Source organism: Hylobates moloch, unplaced genomic scaffold (assembly GCF_009828535.3).
Source record: "Hylobates moloch isolate HMO894 unplaced genomic scaffold, HMol_V3 SCAFFOLD_7, whole genome shotgun sequence".
NCBI lineage: Eukaryota > Metazoa > Chordata > Mammalia > Primates > Hylobatidae > Hylobates > Hylobates moloch.
The window spans coordinates 62775606-62799186 of NW_026652282.1; positions in this window are offsets into that span (position 1 = coordinate 62775606).

Consider the following 23581-nt stretch of genomic DNA (forward strand, 5'->3'; position numbering starts at 1 on the left):
AATTTGCCAGGCTGTGTCTTTTAATTGGAGCATTTAGCCCATTTGCATTTAAAGTTAATATTGTTATGTGTGAATTTGATCCTGTCGTCATGATTCTAGCTGGTTATTTTGCACATTAGTTGATGGAGTTTCTTCAAAGTGTCATTGGTTCTTATTTTGTTATGTTTTTGCAGTGGTGGGTAACAAATTTTCCTTTCCATATTTAGTGCTTCCTTCAGGATCTCGTGTAAGGCAGGCCTGGTGGTGACAAAAATCCCTCAGCATTTGCTTGTCTGTAAAGGATTTTATTTCTCCTTCACTTATGAAGCTTGGTTGGCTGGATATGAAATTCTGGGTTGAAAATTCTTTTCTTTAAGAATGTTGAGTATTGGTTCCCACTCTCTTCTGGCTTGTAGGATTTCTGCAGAGAGATTCACTGTTAGTCTGATGGGCTTTCCTTTGTGATAACCCTGACCTTTCTCTCTGGCTGCCCTTAACATTTTCTCCTTCATTACAGTCTCAGTGAATCTGACAATTATATGTCCTGCGGTTGCTTTTCTCAAGTAGTAGCTTAGTGGTGTTCTCTGTATTTCTTGAATTTGAATGTTGATCTGTCTTGCTAAATTGGGGAAGCTCTCCTGGATAATATCCTAAATTGTGTTTTCCAACTTGGTTCCATTCTCCCTGTCACTTTCAGGTACACCAATCAATCATTGGTTTGGTCTTTTCACATAGTCCCATATGTCTTGGAGGCTTTATTCCTTCCTTTTCATTCTTTTTCCTCTGATCTTGTCTTCACACTTCATTTCATTTAGTTGATCTTTAATCTCTAATGTCTTTCCTTCCACTTGATTGATTCAGCTACTGATACCTGTGTATGCTTCACAAAGTTTTCGTGCTGTGTTTTTCAGCTCCATCAGACCATTTAAGTTCTTCTCTAAACTGATTATTCCAGTTAACAGTTCCTGTAACCTTTTATCAAGGTTCTTAGCTTCCTTGCATTGGGTTACAGCATGCTCCTCTAGCTCAGAGGAGTTTGTTATCATGCACCTTCTGAAGCGTACTTCTGTCAATTCATCAATCTCATTCATTCTCCATCCAGTTTTGTTCCCTTGCTGGAGAGGAGTTGTAATACTTTGAAGAAGGGGCATTCTGGTTTTTGGAATTTTCAGCATTTTTGTGGTGATTTTTCCTCATCTTCATGGATTTATCTACCTTTGATCTTCGATGCTGAAGACCTTTGGATTGGGTTTTTGTGTGTGCGTCCTTTTTGTTGGTGTTGATGTTATTGCTTTCTGTTTGTTAGTTTTCCTTCTACAGTCAGGCTCTTCTTCTGCAGGTCTGCTGGAATTTGCTCGAGGTCCACTCTAGACCCTGTTCGCCTAGGTATCACCAGCAGAGTCTGCAGAACAGAAAAGATTGCTGCCTGCTCCTTTCTATGGAAGCTTCATCCCAGGGTGGAACCCACCTGATGCCAGCCAGAGCTCACCTGTTTGAGATGTCTGTCAACCTCTGCTGGGAAATGTCTCCCAGTCAGGAGGCATGGGGTCAGGGACCCACTTGAGGAGGCAGTCTTTCCCTTAGCAGAGCTCAAGCACTGTGCTGGGAGATTCTCTGCTCTCTTCAGAGCTGGTAGGCAGGGATGTTTAAGTCTGCTGAAGCTGTGCCCTCAGCCACCCTTTCCCCCAGGTGCTCTCTCCTAGGGAGATGGGAGTTTTATCTATAAGCCCCTGACTGGGGCTGCTGCCTTTCTTTCAGAAATGCTCTGACCAGATAGGAGAAATCTAGAGAGGCAGTCTGGCTACAGTGGCTTTGCCAGACTGGAGTGGGTTCTGCCCAATCCGAACTTCCTGGCAGCTTTGTTTACACTGTGAGGGGAAAACTGCCTAGTGAAGCCTCAGTAATGGCAGATGCCCCTCCCCCCACCAAGCTCAAGCATACCATGTTTACTTCAGACTGCTGTGCTGGCAGCGAGAATTTCAAGCCAGTGGATCTTAGCTTGCTGGGCTTTTTGTGGGTGGGACCCACTAAGCTAGGCCACTTGGCTTCCTGGCTTCAGCCCCCTTTCCAGGAGAGTGAACTGTTCTGTCTTGCTGGTGTTCCAGGTGCCACTGTGGTATGAAAAAAAACTCCTGCAGCTAGCTCAGGGTCTGCCCAGATGGCTGCCCAGTTTTGTTTCTGAAACTCAGGGACTTGGTGGTGTAGACATCCGAGGGAATCTCCTGGTCTGCAGGTTGGAAAACCATGGGAAATGTGTAGTATCTGGGCCAGATATAACTGTGCCTCACAGCACAGTCCCTCATGGCTTCCCTTGGGTAGGGGAGGGAGTTTCCTGACCCCTTGCACTTCCTGTGTGAGCGACACCTCATCCTGCTTCTGCTCACCCTCCGTGGGCTGCACCCACTGTCTAATCAGTCCCAAAGAGATGAGCTGGGTACCTCAATTGGAAATGCAGAAATCATGTACCTTCTGTGTTGGTCTCGCTGGGAGCTGCAGATTGGAGCAGTTCCTATTCTGCCATCTTGCCAGATCCCCCCTTTTCTGTTATTCTAAATAGAATTGTTTCCTTAATTTCCTTTTCAGATTGTTCCTTGTTAGTGCATAGAAATGCAGCTAATTTTTATATGTTCGTTTTCTATCGTACAACACTGCCAAATTCATTTATTAGTTCTAATAGTTTTTTGGGTAGCATCTTTAGTGTTTTCTATATAAGATTATGTAATTGGTGAACAGAGATAATTTTACTTTTTCTATACGATTTGGTTGCATTTCTTTCTTTCTTTCTTGCCTATTTGCTCTGGCTAGGAAAACCAGTACCATGTAAATAGAAGTGGCTAGAGTGAACATCCTTACCTTACTCCTGATCTTAGAGGAAAAATTTCAGCTTCATCATTCAGTATGTTAGTTGTAAGCCTTTCCTATTTGGCTTTTATGGTGTTGAAGTAATTTCCTTCTATTTTTAGTTTGTTGAATGTTTCTATCATAAAAAGTGTTAAATTTTGTCAGATCCATATCAAAATCCCAAAGACATGTTTTGCACACACAAAAAAAAATCTTAAAATTTATATAAAACCACAAAAGAGTGAAGAGCCAAAAGACCCTTAAGAAAGAACAAACCTGGAAGCCTCACAATTCCTAATTTAAACACATATTACAAAGCTACAGTAATCAAAACAGTGCAGTACTGGCATAAAAATGGACACATGAATCAATGGAATAGAACAGGAAGCCCAGAAACAAATTGATGCATACATATGGTCAGCTGATCTTTGACAAGGGTGCTAGTTATACACAATAGGAAGAAAAAGCTAGCTTTTTCTACAAATGGAACTGGGAAAACTTGATTTCTAAATGCAAAAAAAAAAAAAAGAAATTGTACCCTAGTACCACACACAAAAATCAAATCAAAATGGATTAAAAACTTAAACATAAGACCCAAAACTATAAAACTCTTAGAAGAAAATATAGGAGAAAAGCTTCATGCCATTGATCTTAGCAATTATTTCATAACTATGACACCAAAAGCAAAGGCAAGAGAAGCAAAAATAGACCAGTGAGACTACATAAAAGTAAAAAGCTTCTACACTGCAAAAGAGAAAATCAGCAAGTTGAAATGGCAACCATTAAACAAGAGAAAATATTTGCAAACCATATATCTGATAATTGGTTAATCTTCAAAATGCATAAGAAACTTTTATGTCCCAATAACTGTATGTATGTGTGTGTGTTTCTGTGTGTGTGTGTGTCTGTCTGTGTACAGCTCTTTAAAAGAAGGAAATTCTGTTATTTTGACAACATGAATAAACCTGGAGTATATTAAGCTAAATAAAATAATCCAGGCACAGAAAGACAAATACTGCATGATTCCACTTATATGGTGTGCCTAAATTAATTAAAGTAATAGAGGCAGAAAGCAAAATGGTGTTAGTCAGAGACTGGGAGGAGAGAAAAATGAGGAGCTTCTCTTCAAGGGGTGTAAAGTTTCACCACTTTACTTTCTAAAATATAAAAGAACTTCCTAGAATAAAAAAGTTCTAAAGGTTTGCTGTACAATATTGTGTTTACACTTTAAGATAGCGTATACCTGAAAGTTTGTGAAGAGAGTAGAGCTTATGTGTGTTTTTTACCACAATATTTAAAAAATTTTTTGCCAAGCCATATGGAGAAAGGTTATATACATGTTTAAATATATTTAGGCTTAAATATATATTTAAACATGAATTATTTAATTGCTACTGAGGCAGAATAAATTTTAATAATTTTTTTAGATACTAATATTTCTTCTCTGAATTGTATCCTTATTTCATTTGCTCTTGTTTCTAATGGAGTTAATTGTATTACTTTTATTGTCATTGTAATACTAGTATATGCTGATTTTTAAGTTTTTAGAAAACAAATAATTATTGAAAAACTAAAATCACCCTAATGCTTTATCCTTAAATTAGCCTACCATTGTATCCTTAATGTCTATGATTATGTCTCTAATTCTAGATATTTAATAAATATTTTATGTAATTCTCAACATAGCATATACTTTCCAGTATTTTTTTTGTATCTACCCATATATTTTCATAGGATTGTAATCATAGTAGATAACAGTGGGCTGTATACTTTTTATATTTAGCACACTATAAATGTTCTCTTGTTTTGTAAATGATTTGTCATAAATATTTTTCTCAATAGACTTTTTTGTGATTTGTAGAATAATTTATGAGTTTCATTTAAAACTTAAAAAACCTAGACCACTAAAACTAAAATAAAATAATCTGTATTTTCTCAACGTATAGATAACTATTTGAAGTATTTTTCCTAAATAATAACAACACGAATATTATATATTTAATGTGATTAGAACCACACTATTTATATGGTTATATATATGGAGATTTTTAATTTTTTTGAGTACATAGTAAGTATATGTATTTATGGGGCCCATAAGATATTTTGATGCAGGCATGCAATATGTGACAATCACATCAGGTTAAATGGGGTATCTATCACTTCCAGTATTTATCATTTCTTTGTGTATTAACATTTCAATTATACCCTTTTAGTTACTTTAAAATAGAAAATAAATTATTGTTGATTGCAGTCACCCTGTTGTGCTATCAAATACTGGGTCTTCTTTATTCTATTTCTATATATTTCTGTACCCATTAACCATCCCCACATCTCCCACCACTACACTACTCTTTTTAGCCTCTGGTAACCTTCATTCTTCTGTCTTCGTAAGTTCAATTGTTTTAATTTTTAGTTCCCCAAAAATAAGTGAAAATATGTGAACTCTGTCTTTCTTTTCCTAGTTTATTTCACTTAACATAATGTCCTACTATTCCATCCATGTTGTTACAAATAAAAATGTCATTCTTTTTGTATGGCTGAATAATACTCCATTTTGTATTTGTAAAACATTTTCTTTATCCATTCACTTGTTGATGGAAATTCAGGTTTCTTCTAACTTTTAACTGCTGTGAATAGTGCTGCAGTAAACAAGAGAGTGCAGTTATCTTTTCGTCATACTGTTTTCTCTTCATTTGGGTAAATACACAGTTGTGGCATTACTAAATGATATAGTGGTTCTATCTTTAGGTTTTGTGAAGAAATTCCATATTATTCTCAATAGTGGCTGTACTAATTTACATTCTGACCAACAGTGTAAGAGGATTCCCTTTTCTCCACATCCTCAACAGCATATGTTATTGTCTGTCTTTTGGTTAAAAAAGCGATTTTTACTTAGGTGAGGTAACATTTAATTGTAGTTTTGATTTGCATTTCACTAATGATAAATGTTTAGCACCTTTATATATACCTGATTGCAATCTGTTTATCTTCTTTTGAGAAATGTCTATTCAGATATTTTTCTCATCTTTTAATTGGATTATTTGACTTCTTCTATTGAGTTGTTTGAACTTCTTATATATTCTGGTTATTAATTCCTTGTAAGATGGGTAGTTTGCTAATACTTTCTTTCATTTTGTGGATTGTCTCTTCACTTTGTTGATTGTGTCCTTTGCTGTACGGAAGCCTTTTAACTTGATTTGATCAAATTTGTCCACTTTTGCTTAGGTTGCCCATGTCTGTGGTGTATTTCTTAATAAATATTTGTACAGACCAATGTCCTGAAGAGTTTCCCCAATGCTTTCTGTAGTCTTATACTTTTAGGTGTTAGGTTTATGTATGTCTTCAATCCATTTTGATTTGACTTTTGTATATGGCAAGAAACAGGGGTCTAGTTTTATTCTTTTGCATATGGATATCCAGTTTTCCCAGCACTAATTATTGAAGAAACTGTCTTTCCCCCAATGTATGTTCTTGGTAACTTTGTTGAAAATGAGTTCACTGTAGATGTATGGATTTGTTTCTGAGTTCTCTATTTTGTTTCATTTGTCTATGTGTCTGTTTTTATGCTGGTGCTGTACTGTTTTGATGACAATCGCTGTGTAGTATAAAGTCTTGTGATTGCTTCCATTTTGTTTCTGTTGTTGTTGTTGTTGTTATTGTTCAATTTTGGGTCTTTTGTAGTTTCATATAAATTTAAAATTTTTTTTAATTTTTGTGAAGAATGTTGTTGGTATTTTGACAGAGATTGTATTGAATATGTAGATTGCTTTGGGTACTGTGGACATTTTGGCAACATTGATTTTTCCAATGTATGAACATAGAATATGTTTCCATTATTTTGTATCCTCTTAAATTTCTTTCATCGGTGTTTTATAGTATCCAGTTTAAAAAACTTTCACTAGTTCGGAAAAGTTTATTACTAAATATCTCATTTTTTGTAGCTATCATAACTGTGAATACTTTTGATTTCTTGTTCAAATTGTTTGCTGTTCGCATATACTGTTACTTTTTGTATGTTGGTTTTGTATTTTGCAAATTTACTTAGTGTATCAGTTCTAATAGTTTTTGGTGGAGTTTTTAGTTTTTTTTTTTCAAATATAAGATGATATCATCTACAAACAAGGATAATTTGAATTCTTCATTTTAAATTTGGATGACTTTTATTTCTTTCTCTTTTCTTATTGTTCCAGGTAGGACTTTTAGTGCTATGTTGAATAACAGTGGTGAAAATGGGCATCTTTGTCTTCTTCTAGATCTTACAGAAAAGGCTTTTAGTTATTGCCTATTCAGTATGGTACTAGCTATGAGTCTGTCATATATGGGTTTTATTGTGTTATGGCATGCTCTGTCTTTACCCATTTTTTTCAGGGTTTTGAAGGGATGCTGAATTTTATCAAATGCTCTTTCAGCACCAACTGAAATGGCCATATGGTTTTTGTCCTTCATACAAATGACATAAAGTAACACATTGATTGATTTGCATATGTTGAACCATGCTTGGATTCCCGGGATAAATTTCACTTGAACATAATAAATAATCTTTTTAATGTGTTGCTGAAATCGGTTTGCTAGTATTTTGTTGAGAAAATTTGCATTAATATTTATCAGTTTTATTTTTTGATGTGTCATTTTTTGCTTTTGTATCAGGGTAATACTGGCCTCATAGTATGAGTTTTGAAGTATCTACTTCTCTGTTTTTTGGAACACTTTAAATAGAATCGGTATAAGTTCTTCTTTAAATGTTTGGTTGAATTCAGCAGTGAAGCCAATGGGTCTTGGGCTTCTGTCTAATCAGTGACTTCTTATTATGGCTTCCATCTCATTACTTGTTATTGGTCTGTTCAGGTTTTTGAATTGCTTCATGGTTCAATATTGGCAGATTGTATGCATCTCGAAATTTATCCATTTCTTCTAGGTTTTCCAATTTGTTGCCATATAGTTACAGCAGTCTCAATCCTCTGAATTTCTGCAATATCAGGTGTAATGTCTCCTTTTTCATCTCTGATCTTAGTGAATTTGGTCTGCTCTCTTATTCTTATTCTGCCTATAGGTTGCTAAATTTTGTTTATTCCAAAACAAAACTTTTTATTTCATTGATCTTTTTTTTTTTTTTTTTTTTTGAGACGGAGTCTTGCTCTGTCACCCAGGCTGGAGTGCGGTGGTGCAATCTCGGCTCACTGCAAGCTCCGCCTCCCGGGTTCACGCCATTCTCCTGCCTCAGCCTCTCCGAGTAGCTGGGACTACAGGCGCCCGCCACCACGCCCGGCTAATTTTTTGTATTTTTAGTAGAGACGGGGTTTCACCGTGGTCTCGATCTCCTGACCTCGTGATCTGCCCGCCTCGGCCTCCCAATGATCTTTTTTATTTTTTGTTTAAATTTTATTTATTTCTGCTCTGATCACTATAATTTCTTTTCTGCCCACTAATTTTGAGTTTGCTTAGCTCTTGCTTTTTTAGTTTATTCAGATGCATCATTAAGTTTTTTACTTGAAGGTTTCTACTTTTTTATATAGGCACTAATTGACATAAAGTATACTGTTAGTACTGCTTTCTTTGTATTCCATAGGATTTGGTATGTTGTGTTTCCATTTTCATTTGTTTTAAAAGACTTTCTAATTTTCTTAGTAATTTATTCTTTGATGCACTGGTCCTTCAAGAGCATATTGTTTATGTGTTTGTTTAATTTCCAATGTTCCTCTTATTATTTATTTCTAGATTTATTTTATTTTGGTCAGAGAAGATAGTTGATATTCAATTATTTTAATGTTTTAAGGTTTGTTTTGTGGCCTAACATATGCTCTACTTTTGAGTATGATTCATGTGCTGAGAAGATAAATGTGTTTTCTGCAGCCATTGGATAAAATGTTCTGTAAATATTAGACCACTAGGCCTATAGTGCAGATTAGGTCTGATACCTCTTTGTTGATTTTCTGTCTGGAAGGACTGTCCAATGCTAAAAGTGGGGTGTTGAAGTCTCCAGCTATTGCTGTATTGGAGTCTATCTCTCTTTTTAGTTATAACATTTGCTTTTTAGATCTGAGTGCTCCAGTGTTGGGTAAATATATATTCACAATTGTTATGTTCTCTTGCTGAATTTACCCCTTTATTATTATATAATGACAGTCTTTGTCTTGTTTTACAGGTTTTGTCTCAAAATTTATTTTATCTTATGTAAGTATAGCTACTCTTGGTCTTTTTTTTATTTCTATTTGCATGAAATATCTTTTTCTGTCCCACCTTGGCCTCCCAAAGCACTAGGATTACAGGCAGGAGCCACTGTGCCCAGACTTGACTGTGTATTTTCAAATAGTCTGTATTCAAGCTCACTAGTTCTTTCTTCTGCTTAATAGCAATTCTATTATTAACACTCTGATACATTCTTCAGTATGTCAATTGAATTTTCCAGCTCCAGATTTTCTGTTTGAGTTTAATTATTTCAAAGTCTTTATTAAATTTATGTGATAGGATTATAAATTCCTTTTCTGTGTTATCTTGAATTTTTTTAGTTCCCTCAAAATAGATATTTTGAATTCTCTATCTGAAAAGTCACATATCTCTCTCTTCAGGATTGGTCCCTGGTGTTTTATTTAGTTCATTTGGTGAGGTCAAGGTTTTCCTGGATGATCTCAATGCTTATGAATGTTTGTCAATGTCTGGGAATTAAATAGTTAGGTATTTATTGTAGTCTTCAGAGCCTGGCCTTATTTGTACCTGTTTTACTTGGGAAGGCTTTTCAAGTATCCAAAGGAAATTGAGTATTACAATCTAAATCTTTGGTCACTTCAACTGTATATCCATTAGTGGGCACACCAAGTTCACTGACACTGTGACTCTTGCAGACTTACAGATGTACTGCCGTGGTGTTCTTGAGTAAGATCTGAGAGATTTTCCTGGGTTAACAGGCAAACTCTTGTTCTCTTCTTTGGGATGAAAATCAGGAGACTGTCACCCAAACAAATGGAATGTCTCTCTCTATGTTGAGCTGCCTGGATCTGGGAAAAGGGTAAAACAAGCACTCTTGCAGCCACCAACACTAGGACTGCTCTGGGCCAGACCCAAAGCTATCACAGTAGTGGGTCTCAGCCAGGGCCCATGGTGACCGCTGCCTGGCTACCCCTCATGTTCACTCAATGTCTAATGGCTCCTAAATCAGCAGATGGCTAATCCAGCCAAGCTTGTATCCTTCCTTTTAGGGCAGCAAACTCCCTTCTGGCCCAGAAATACCATCTGGGAGCCAGGAACCTGAAGTTGGAAACCTTAGGAATCTACTTGGTGCTGTATTCTACCACTGCTGAGCTAGCACCCAAGCCATAAAACAAAGTACTTCCTATTCCTTTCTCTCCTTTTGTCCTACAGGAGGGGTCTCTCCCCATGGTCATCACCACCCTAGGCCCACATCAGGTAGTACTAGGCTGCTGATGTTCACTCAAGGTCCAAAGGTTCTTCATTCACCTTGTGGCAAATACTGCCAGGTCTTGGTCTCTACCTTAAGGGCAGCAGGCTCCCATCTGGCCCAGGAAAGACTTAGACATGCCATCCATGAGCCTAGGCCTGGAATCAGGTTCTCCAGGAGCCTAGTTGGTGCTCTACCCTACTGTGGGTGAGCTGGTGCCCAAACTTTAGGAAAGAAATACCCTTTTCTCTTTTCTCTTCTTTCCTCAAGCAGAAGTAGTGTCTTCCTGTGGCCCCCAAACAGCTGGAAACATACTAGGTCACACCTGTAATCAGCATGGCCCTGTCTCATCCAAGGCTCAAAGCAAGGACTCCCTGGGAGCTGCTTACATTTATTCAAGGCCCGAGGACTCTTTAGTCAGCAAGTTATAAATCCTGCCAGGACTAGGTCCTTCCCTTCAAGGCAGCAGGCTTCCCTCTCACCCAGGATGTGTCTAGAAATGTCATCTGGAAACTAGGGCCTGAAATTAGGGACTCACACAGTGCCTGTTGCCCTGTCCAGCTATGGCTGAGCTGGTATCCAAGTTGCAAGACAAAGTCTTCTTCACTCTCTCCTCTCCTCTGCTCTGCTGAAGCAGGAGTTTCTCTTGGAGCTGTGATCTGTGCTTCTTGGGGTTAGGGAAGGGGTGATGCATGCACTTCTTTGTCGGCCCTTGTTGGTGTCTCCCTAGTTGGCATGTACTCCATGTCTACTGGCTCTGAGCCCAGCAAAGTACCAGAACTTGCCCAAGTATTGCCGTACTTGTGGCCTAGACTGCCTTTCAAGTTTATGTAGGACCCTAGAGCACATTAGCCCATGGTGGTGAGGCTAGCCGAAACTCAGGTTTCAACTACTGGAATGGATGATTCCACTCTGGCTAGTGCTGATCTAAATGTTCCCTGTGTGGGTGCTGGATGAGTTCTACCCCATGTTGCTTTCTGCTGTGACAGGGCAGCAAAGAGTTCCAATGCAAAGACCCATAATCACAGTGCACACAGATTCTCTCTCCTTGCCACATGGTTACTGCCAGGGGATGGGGCAAGAGTGTTGTCTGCAATTCAAGACTGTCTTTTCTACCCTCTTCAGTGCTTTTTTCCTTAACATGATGTTAAAACCAGGTATTGCCTGATTTTTCCTTCTTATGAAGGTGCTTTTTGTGGATAGTTGTTGAATTTGGTGTTCCTGCAGCTGGAGTTGATCACTGGAGGGCTATATTTGGTCAACTTGCTTCACCACCTCCTCCTTAGTCACCTGTCAATTTTTAAATTATTCCCATACGACTTTATTTAAACATTACTTGCGTAGTTTAATCTTTCATTTCACCATTCTCTTGCTGTTGGACATTTAGTTTTATTCCATTATGTCGCTATTATTTAAAATATGATAAATTTTTAATGCAAAGATATTTTACTGGATTAAGGACTCCAGTTGCAGGATGGTACCACTAAAAACCTTGAAGACCCTTCCCAGCAAAACGATTGTAAGTTGTAAAAAATTACAAAATAAAGAACCCTAAAGTTGATTGTGGTAATGACTATACATAAAAAGTGCAAATATATTAGAAACCATTGAATTCTACACTTTAATGGGTAAATTTGATATCTAAATTATATCTCAATAAAGCCACTTGCCAAAAACAATTTATTCATGAATGTTAATTGTAACATTATATGTAATAGCCAAAAGTGGACCAGCCCAACAGATAAATAAAATATCCTACATCTACATAATGGAACATTATTCAGCTATAAAAACTGAAATTTTGGGCTGGGCATAGTGACTCATACCTGTAATCCCAGCACTTTGGGAGGCTGAAGCGGGTGGATCACCTGAGGTCAGGAGTTCGAGACCAGCCTGGCCAACATAGCAAAACCCTGTCTCTACTAAAAATACAAATATTAGCCGAGCATGGTGGCACATGCCTGTAATCCCAGCTACTAGCAGGACTGAGGCAAGAGGATTGCTTGAGCCTGGGCAACAGAGCGAGACTCCATCCCCCACCCCCCAAAAATGAAATTTTAATACATGTTGTAAAATTGATGAATCTCAGAAACATTATGTTTAGTAAAAAAAGGCAGACACAAAATACCACTTATTGTATGATTCCATTGACATAAAATATCCCATAAAGGCAAATCTAGGGACACAGATTAAATGCCAATGAGATCTAGGTATCTTATTGGGAATTGGAAAATGTTCTATGATGTGATTAGGGTGATGTGAATAGGCTTTGACACTATGTAACTTTTCTAAAAATTATTGTCCAAACTATATAAAGAATATACAAATATTAAAACTTAATAATAGAGACAAATAACACAATTTAAAATGGGCAAAGGATCCATATAGATATTATCCAAGAAGATATACAAAGAGGTACTACTTTATACCCACTGAGATAGCTAATATCCAAAGACTGACAATAACAAATGCTGGTGTGGATGCCGTGAAATAGAAATTCTCATTCATTGCTGGTACAATGGTGCAACCAATTTGAAACAGTACTACAGTCTTTCAAAATGTTAAACATAGAGTTACCTTATAACACAGCAAATCTACTTCTAGGTATAAACTCAAGAGAAATAAAAACATATGTCAGACTAAAATTTAAAAAAGAATGTTTATACTAACATTATCCATAGTAAACAAAAAGTAGAAACAGCTCAAATTTCCATCAGCCAGTGAATGGATAAACAACTTGTAGTATATCCATACAGTGGAATAAGAAACAAAGTAATGATCCGTGCTACAGCATGGATGAAATAAGAAAACATTTTGCTAAGTGAAAAAACCAAAACGCAAAAATTTATATACTGTATGATTGCACGTATAAGAAATCCTAGAAAAGGAAAAGCTATGGAGACAGACAGCCAATGATTAGTCGTTACTGGGTACTGGCGAAGACAAAGATTGACTGTAAATAGAAAAGAAATTTTGGGGGTGTTTTAAATCTGGTTATGGTGGTGGTTGCACAATTATATATATTTACCAAAACTCATTAATCTATACATAAAATGAGTGGGTTTATTGTTTCTAAATTATACCTCAATACAGTTGTAAAACAAAAGTTTGAGGTCATAATATGAAATTATTTTTGTAGTGTTGTTACACAGGATTCATAACCTAAAAGGTTTAGGAATTTTTCCAGATTAAAAGACACCAAGAAGATATGACAGGTATTTGAAATATATGATCACGAAAAGTATAAAGAAACTGTTATCAATATTATTGTCAGGTCAATTGAAAAAAATAAAATACCATTGGTAATATAAAGTGTTAAATGTCCTAAAGTTGAAAACTGAACTGTGCTTATTATATAATTGACTGCCCCGTTTTTGAAAATAATAAAATTATTTAAAAGTTACTAAGTATGAAGTATATAACTTAATCTCAAACGGTTCAGCAAAGATAGATGATAGACAAAGAGAGAGATATAGCAATATGTAAATAGAGAATAACAAACAAATGTGTCAAGCTCTTAAACAGTCAGTCTGAACAAAGAGAATATGGGAGTTATTTGTACTATTCTGGCATCTTTTCTATAATATTTACATTACTTATAAATAATAATAAATAAAAAGTGTATGAAAATGGAATGTGTAATGACAAATTGGAAAAGGTCTTAAAATAGAGAATTTATGATGAGAAAGCACAATTGCTAAAAATGCATGGAAATGCTTAATCTCACCGTTAAAGATATGCAAATTAAAACAAAGAACATGAATTTATTTTTACCAAACACATAAAGATTTTTTTAAAATAATAATCACGAATGCCAGCAAGGATAAAATGATCACATTCATACACCAATGGTGGAAGTAAATAGTTAATTGTTTCAAAATATACATTCCATAAAGATGGGAATTTCTGTTTATTTTGTCCACTTCTATGTCTCTAGAGGCTAGAGCAGTTCGTAGCAAGTGACAGGGACTCCATAAATATTTGTTGAATAAATTAATAGTTTTTTCACAAGTCAACGGATCAAGTAAAAAAAATAAGAATGAAAAGGACTTCAGTAAAATAATTAACAACCCTGGTTTAATAGCTACATGAAGATCTTGATACTAAATAAACACAGAATGCAAATTGTTTTCCTACAAACATGATATAGTCATAAAAATAACTATGAATTAGGCAACAAAAAATGTATGTGTATGTGTACATTGTGTATCTGTGTGTATGAATGCATAAAAAAACATAAAAATACACATTGAACTATTGAACTATCAATACTACTTGCCTGGATGGGGGTATGGAGAAGTGGGTTTGGTGAAGGAGAAACTTTCTTTTATGATTTATTCCCTAGCTTTATATTTTTCTGTATTATTTGAATTTTTTAGAAGAAGCATGTTTCCATGTATAAGTGTACAATTAGAAGCACAAACAAGAAAATAGAGAAACACAAAAAGAGCCAGAAGGAAATATACCAATATTTGGTATTAATGAGATTTGAGATCATGGATAATTTTTGTCTTCTTGTTTTCTTTTTGCTTTTATATATTGTCCAATGTTCCAACACTAAGCATGTATTACTTAAAAACATTTCCATAAAGTGTATAATGGATTACAACATGTTAACCATTCCATTATATGAGGAAGTTAATGAGCCTTTATTTTCCTCACTCATTGTTAAATAACTTTCTAGTCACTATGAGGAAAATAGAAATTACTAGAAATATGTTTAAAAAGAAATATTCTGCAATCACATGGAACAAGTGGTGAAACATTACTGGAGAATATAAAGAAGTTAAATCAATAAAAGAATAAGCTACATTCTTGAATCAGAAAACTAATTATTTGGAAGACGTTACTTTTCAAATTAATATATAGATTTCAAACAAAGTGAGTTTTAAAAATCCTTAATAAGGGAAGGGTTGAAAAGGTGATTCAAAATTTAATCTGGCATTCCAGCCTGGATGACAGAGCGAGACTGTCTCAAAAACAATTTTTTTTATCTAGACAAATATAAAAATTATCAGTAATTTACAAAAATAATAGGTATGCATTATCTTAAAAGTTTTAATTGAATTATTTTAAAGGATATTAAGAAAAGTATTTATTGAGATAGAGAGGGTCACAATATTAATTTAATTAAAAATTAGAAAGCAAAATCAGACAAAACATATAATTTTAACCTCAAAATGTCCCACCAAAACACCAGCATAGAATGGGGAGACATATCAAAATTTTAATAGTGGTAGCTTCTGAATGTTGCTTTCTCTTTTACAACATTTCTGAAATTTCTAATTTTTTAAATGAGACATATTATTTTTATTATGGCAAAAAAATTATCTTTTAAAACTCCCAACAGAAAAATGAACAATAGAAATAAAAATATAAACTAGAGGAGAAAAAGCCAATAAAAACATGTAAAGGTAAATTCAACCCAACAATTTTAAAATACCTTTTTTAAATTTATTTTTTATTATACTTTAAGTTCTAGGGTACATGTGCACAATGCGCACGTTTGTTACATAGGTATACATGTGCCATGTTGGTTTGCTGCACTCATCAATTCGTCATTTTTATTAGGTATTTCTCCTAATGCAATCCCATCCTCAGCCCTTAAAAGACCATTTTTTAAAAAAATATTAATCTTTTTCATCTCACATTTGGCAAACACATTTTAACAGCATATTTTTCAACGTAGATTTCCAGCATTCAAGGCAGTAGAAATACACCCACTCCTTTTTCATTCTTTTTTTTTTCTTTTCTTTTCTTTTTTTTTTTTTCCAACACAAAGGGTGGAGGAGGACTTTTTTTTGTTTGTTTCTTTGTTTTTTTGGGGGGGATGCTCTGCTGCCATCTACAGAAAAGTATGTAAAAAGCAACCAAGAAATTATTTCCTTAACCAAAGTCCACTGCAGCAGATACGCCCCAAATAAACAAGAAGTTGAAAATACTTGATATTTCTCTTGAGACTTTGGTTTCTCTGTAGCTACAGAAATAAAATGGAGGAAGTGGGTCAGAGGAAGATGGCTGAATAGAAGCCTCCACCATTCATCCACACTGATGAAACATCAAATTTAAAAACTGTCTACGCAAAAATAGACATCATGACAACAAAAAAATCAGGTCCGAGCTCGGCCACGGTAGGCTAGAGCACCAAGAGGTGGAAGCTGGACACAGTGACACACTCTTGCAATCTCAGCACATTAGGAGGCCGATCTGGGCAGATCAATTGAGCTTGGGAGTTAGAGACCAGCCTGGGCAACAGGGTGAAACCCTGTCTCTACAAAAAATATAAAAATTATCCAGGCAAGGTGGCACATGCCTGTAGTCCCAACTACTCCTGAGGCTGAGATGCGAGTATCATCTGAGCCTGGGGATTTTGAGGCTACAGTGAACCGTAATTGTGTCACTTCACTTCAGCCTGAGTGACAGAATGAGGCCCTATCTCAAAAAAAAAAAAAAAAAAAAAAAAAGAGGGCCCTCGTCATCGCAAATTCCAGGCCTTCACTCTTAAACTGCATTTCTAGACCTGCTGTGGGACAAAGAAGAGCCCACTGCCCTGAAGGGTAAGTCCCAAGGCTGGCAGCATTCACCACGCGGTCACTGAAGAGTTCTTGGGCCTTAAGTAAACGTTGGTGGTAGCCTGGCAGTACTCTCCATGGGCCTGTGGTGGTGACAGCCATGAGGAGAGGCTCCTCTGTCTGTGCAAAACAAAAAGGGAAAGTGAGAAGGACTTTGTCTCATGGTTTGAGTGCCAGGTTAGCCACAGTAGAATAGAGCACCAGATTAATTTCTAAGGTTTTTGGCTCAAGGCCCTGGCTCCCAGACCGCATCTTAGGACCCGGTAGAGGCCTGGGAGAGCTCACTACCTTGATAAGAAAAACACAAACCTGGCTGTCTTCATCACCTACTCATCGTAGAGTTCCAGAGCCTTGAGCAAACATAAGTGGTAGCCTGGCAGTGGTTACAGCAGGCCTTGGGCAAGAGCAATACTGGCTTCAGTTCTGACCCAGTGTATTCCTACTGGTGGTGGCCACAGATACGCTTGTGTCACCCCTCACCCAACTCCAAATAGCTCAGCAGAGAGAGAAACACACTACTTTTGTTTGGAAGAAAGTAAGGGATGAGAACAAAAGTCTCTGCCTGATGCTCCAGAAAATTCTTCCAGATCTTATCAAAGACCACCAAGGTGATACCTCTACAAGTCTGCAAAAACCACAGTGTTACTGGGCTTGGGGTTCCCCCTAATGCAGATACATCTTAGATCACAACATCCAAGTCCCTTAAAATACCTGGCAAACCTTCCCAAGAAGGATGGTACAAAGAAACCCAGTTAGGTATAAGAAATACCTAACTCTTCAATGCCCAGACACAGATGAACATCTGCAAACATCAAGATTATCCAGGAAAACATTACTTCACCAAATCAATCAAATACAGCACTGGAGACCAATCCTAAAGAAATAGGGATATGTGACTTTTCAGACAAAGTAATCAAAAAAGCTGTTTTGAGAGAACTCATCTAAATTCAAGATAACACAGAGAAGAAAATGTAAAAAAGAAATTGAAATAGTAAAAAACATATTCTGGAATTGAAAAACGCAAATGAGAAAGAATGCATCAGAATTTCTTAAGAGAATTCATCAAGCAGAAGAAAAAATTAGTGAGCTTGAAGACAGGCCATTTGAAAATATACAGTCGGAGGAGGTGAAGAAAAAAGAATAAAAAACAATAAAGCATGCCTACAGCATCTAGTAAATAACCCCCAAACAGCAAGTCTAAGAGTCATTGGCCTTAAAAAGGAGGTAGAGGAGATAAGAGTGAGCGTTTATTCAAAGGGATATCAGAGAACTTCCCAAACCTAGAGAAAGATATCAATATTCAAGTGCAAGAAGGTTATAAACACCAAGAAGATTTAATCCAAAGAAGACTACCAAAGGCATTTAATAATCAAACTCCCAAAGGTTAAAAGTAAGAAAGGATCATAAAAGCAATAAGAGAAAAGAAACAAATAAGATAAAATGGAGCTCCAATACATCTGACAGCAGACTCTTCAAAGGAAATCTTACAGGACAGGAGATAGTGGCATGACATACTTGAAGGGCTGAAGGAAAAAACCCTTGTATTCTTGAATAGTATATCTGGCAAAAATGTCCTTCAAACATGTCCCCTTGCCCTCCACCCCTCAACAGGCCCCGGTGAATGATGTTCCCCTCCTTGTATCCATGTGTTCTCATTTTTCAACTCCCACTTATGAGTGAGAACATGCAGTCTTTGGTTTTCTGTTCCTGTGTTAGTTTGCTGAGAATGATGGCTTCCGGCTTCATCCATGTCCCTGCAAAGGACATGAAGTCATAAAATGTAGTTTTTATTACTTGCATTTTCACATGTTTGTGTGTTTATGCAATTATTGCAAATTTTTATCAGTTTTTATAAATTGGTTTTAAGATAACATTTGGAGGCCTTATGATAAACTCAAATCAAAAAACATACAAGGGAAACCCAAAAAATAAAAAGAAATAAATTAAATCATACCTTCAGAGAAAATCACCTTTACTTAAAGGAAGACAGAAAGGAAGAAAAAGAAGATCACAAAGCAACCATAAAACAAATAACAAAATGGCAGGAGTAGGTTCTTACTTATTTATAATAACGTTGGAGGTCAATGGACTAAACTCTCCAGTCAAAAGACATAGATGCCTTAACAGATTTTTAAAAGCACTCAACAATCTGTTGCCTACAGGAAAAACACTTTACCTGTGAAGACACACACAGACTTAAAAAAATAGAAAAACATATTTCATGCCAATAGAAACAAACAGAGAGCAGAAGTAGCTATACTTACGTCAGACAAAATAGATTTCCTGATGAAAATTATACGAAAAGATTAAAGAGATATTAATACCAATAACATTATCACTATATAATGATGAAAGGGTCAATTCAGCAACAGGATATATCAATTGTAAATATATGCACACCCAACACTCAAGTACCCAGATATATAATGCAAATGTGATTAGAGCTAAAGAAAGAGATGGACCCCAATACAGTCATAGCTGGAAACTTCATCGAACCTCACTTTCACCTTTGGACAGATCTGTCAAACAGAAAAACAGAGATATCAGATTGAATCTGCACTATACACTAAAAGGACCTAATAGATATTTACAGAACTTTTCACTCAACAGCCATAGAATACACATTATTCTCTTCAACACACGAATTATTATTAAAGACAGACCGTATATTAGCTCACAAAACACGTCTTAAAACATTCAAAAAAATTTCAATACAATCAAAAGTCTTCTCTGACAATGATGAAATAAAACTAAAAATAAAAAAGAAGACTAATTTTGAAAACTATACAAACAAACGGAAATTAAACAGTATTCTGAATGACCAGTGAGTCGGTGAAAAAATTAAGAATGAAATTGAAAATTTTCTTGAAGCAAATAATAATGGAAACACAACATATCAAAACCTATGGGATACAGTGAAAGCAGTACAAAGAGGGAAGCTCCTATATAAAAAATTTTGAAAAACTTGAAATAAACAGCCTAATACATCTTAAAGAATTAGAAAGCCAAGAGCAATCCAAACTCAAAATTGTAGAAGGAAAGAAATAATAATAAAGATAAGAGCAAAAATAAAATATAAATGAAAAAAATACAAAAAATCAATGAAAGAAAAGGTTGGTTTTTTGAAATGTTAAGCAAAATTGACAAAACTTTAGCCACACTAAGAAGGAAAGAGAGAAGTCAAAGAAATAAAATTGGAGATAAAAACGGAGACATTACAACTGATATTCCAGAAATTCAAAGGAACATTAGTGGCTTCCATGAGCAATTATATTCCAATAAATTGGAAAATCTAGAGGATATTGATAAATACATAGGCACATAGAACATACCAAGATTGAACCATGAATAAATTCAAGACCTGAACAAACCAATAATAAGTATCGAGAGAAAAGCCATAATAAAATGTCTCTCAGCAAAGAAAGTCTGGGACTCCATGGATTCACTGCTAAATTCTACCATACATTTAAAGAAGAAATTATACCAATCCTACTCAAACTATTCTGAAAAATAGAGAAGAGACTACTTTCAAATTAATTCTATGAGGCCAGTGTTGTGGTTGTGTGTGTGTGTGAGGGGTGGGGGGGTTGTTTGTTTGTTTGTTTGTTTTGAGATGGAGTCTTGCTCTGTCACCCATGCTGGAGTGCAATGGCGCGATCTCAGCTCACTGCAACATCTGCCTCCCGGGTCAAGTGATTGTACTGCCTCAGCCTCCCCAGTAGCTGGAATTACAGGTGCACACCACCATGAGAATTTTTCTATTTTTAGTAAAGACGGTGTTTCGCCATGTTGGCCAGGCTGGTTTCGAACTCTGACCTCAGCTGATCCCCCACCTAGGCCTCCCAAAATGCTGGGATTATGGATGTGAGCCACTGCACCCAGCCAAGGCCAGTATTACTGTGATACCAAAACAAAGAAAAGACACATAATAAAAAGAAAACTACAGGCTAATATTACTGATGAATATTGATGCAAAAAATCCTCAACAAAATACTAGCAAACTGAATTCAACAACACATTAAAATGATTATTTATTATGACTGAGATTTATCCCAAGAATGCAAGCATGGTTCAACATACGCAAATCAATCAGTGTGATACATCATGTCAGCCTAATGAAGGACAAAATTCATGGGATCATTTCAATTGATGCTGAAAGAGTATCAGCATCCCTTTATAATTTAAAAAACCCTCAGAAAACTGAGTATAGATAGAACGTGCCATAATAAAATAAAAGCCATATATAACAGACTATTGTCATACTGAATGGACAAGAACTGAAAGCCTTTCCTGTAAGATCTAGAACAAGACCAGAATGATCACGTTAACCACTGTTATTTAACATAGTACTGGAAGTCTCAGCTAGAGCAATCAGACAAGAGAAAGAAATAAAAGGCATCCAAATTGAAATGGAAGAAGATAAAATATCCTCGTTTGCAGATAATATGATCTTATATTTGAAGAAACCTAAAGACTCCACCAAAAAGTATTAGTTCTGGTACACAAACTCAGTAAAATTGCAGGATATAAAATCAACATATAAAAATCAGTAGCATTCCTATATGCCAACAGCAAACAATCTGAGTAAGAAATCAAGAAAAATTCACATTTACAATAGCTACAGATAAAATTAGATACCTAGCAATAAACTTAACCAAAGAAGTAAAAATTTTCTATATTGAAAACTATAAAACACTGATGAAAGAAATTGAAGAGAATACAAAATAATAGAAAAAATATTCTACTGTTTATGTAATGGAAAAATCAATGTTGCCAAAATGTTCATGCTACTCAAAGCAATCCACAGTCAGTGCAAACTCTATCAAAATACCAATGGCATTCTTCATTGATATAAACAAAATAATTCTAAAATTTATATGAAACCACAAAAGACTTAGAATAGCCAAAGCGATTTTGACCCATCCTGAGCAAAAAGAACAAAACTGAAGGAATTACATTTCCTGACTTCAAATTATACTTCAAATTAACTTCAAATTAAACCATAACAGTATGTTACTGTCATAAAAACAGACACATAGACAAATGGAACAGAATATAGAACTCAGAAACAAATTTGTACATCTACAGTGAACTCATTTTCAATGAAGTTGCCAAGAACAAACATTGGGAAAAGAACAGTTTCTTCAATAATTAGTGCTGAGAAAACTGAATATCCATATGCAGAAGAATAAAACTACACCCCTATCTATCACCATATACAAAAATCAAATCCCAATGCATTAAGACATAAATCTAAGATTTCAAACTATGAAAGTATAGAAGAAAATACTGGGGAAGCTCTTCATGACATTTACCTGGGAAAAGATTTATTGACTAGTACCCCACAAGCACACGCAACCAAAGCAGAAATGAACAAATAGAATCACACCAAGTTGAAAAGATTCTGCACGATGAGGCAAACAATCAACAAATTGAAGAGACAACCTTCAGAGTGGGAGAAAATATTTGCAATCTATCCATCTTACAAGGGATTAATAATGATAACACATAAGAAGCTCAAACAATTCTACAGAAAAAAATTAATAATCTGATTTTAAAATGGGCAAAAGATCTGAATAGGCATTTTGCAAACAAAGACATATAAATGGCAAACAGGTATATGAAAATGTGCTCAACATCATTGATCATCAGAGAAATGCAAATGAATACTACAATGAGATACCACCTCACTCCAGTTAAAAAATGGCTTTCATCTAAAAGACAGGACAATAATAAATGCTGGTGAAGATATGCAGAAGAAAGAACCCTCATATACCATTGGTGGGAATGTAAACTAATATGTCCCCTATAAAGAAACACTTTGGAAGTTCCTAGAGCTATAATATAATCTAGGAATCCCAGTGCTATGTAAATACCCAAAAGAAAGAAAGTTTGTTTATCAAAGTGATATCTACACTCCCATTTTTGTTGGAGCATTATTTACAATACCCAAGATTTGGAAGCAACATAAGTATTCATAAATTTTAAAATGTGGTACATATAAACAATTCAGCCATGAAAATGGAGATTCTGTCATTTGCAACAACATGGATAGAACTGGAGGACATTATGCTAAATAAAATAAGTCAGGCACAGAAAAAGAAACTTCACATGTTCTCACTTATTTGTTGCAGCTAAAAATTGAAACAATTGAACTCATGGAGATAGAGAGAAAATGGATGGCTACTAGTGGCTGGGAAGGGTGTTTGGGGTGTGCGGCTGAAGTGGGGATGACTAATGGATACAAAAAGTAGTTAGAAAGAATAAATAAGACCTAGTATTTTATAGCAAAACAGAGTGACTATGGTCAATAATAATTTAATTATACATTTTAAAATAACTGAAAGAGTATAATTGGATATTTGTAACACAAAGGATAAATTATTGAGGTAACAACCTATTTCTGCTGATGTTATTATTACATATTGCATGCCTGTATCAAAATATTTCATGTGTCTCATAAATATATACACTTACTATGTACCTACAAAAATTAAAAATAGAAACATTTAAAAATAAAATAAAATGGAGATGGTGAGGTAGGAGGAATTAGACCTACATTGCAAATAATCAGTTCTCAAACTAATGCAGAATGGGTATTGATAAAAGTAGGAACAAGTCCATAAGGAATATAAATCACCTCCTGGGCCATAAAACAAACTTCAATAATTTTAAAAGAATTGAAATTATACAGAGTACATTGTCTAATCAGAATGGAATAAAACTAGAAAACAACAGATAGACAAAAAGAAAATCCCTGAGCACTTGGAAAATAGACAGTACACTTACAAATAAC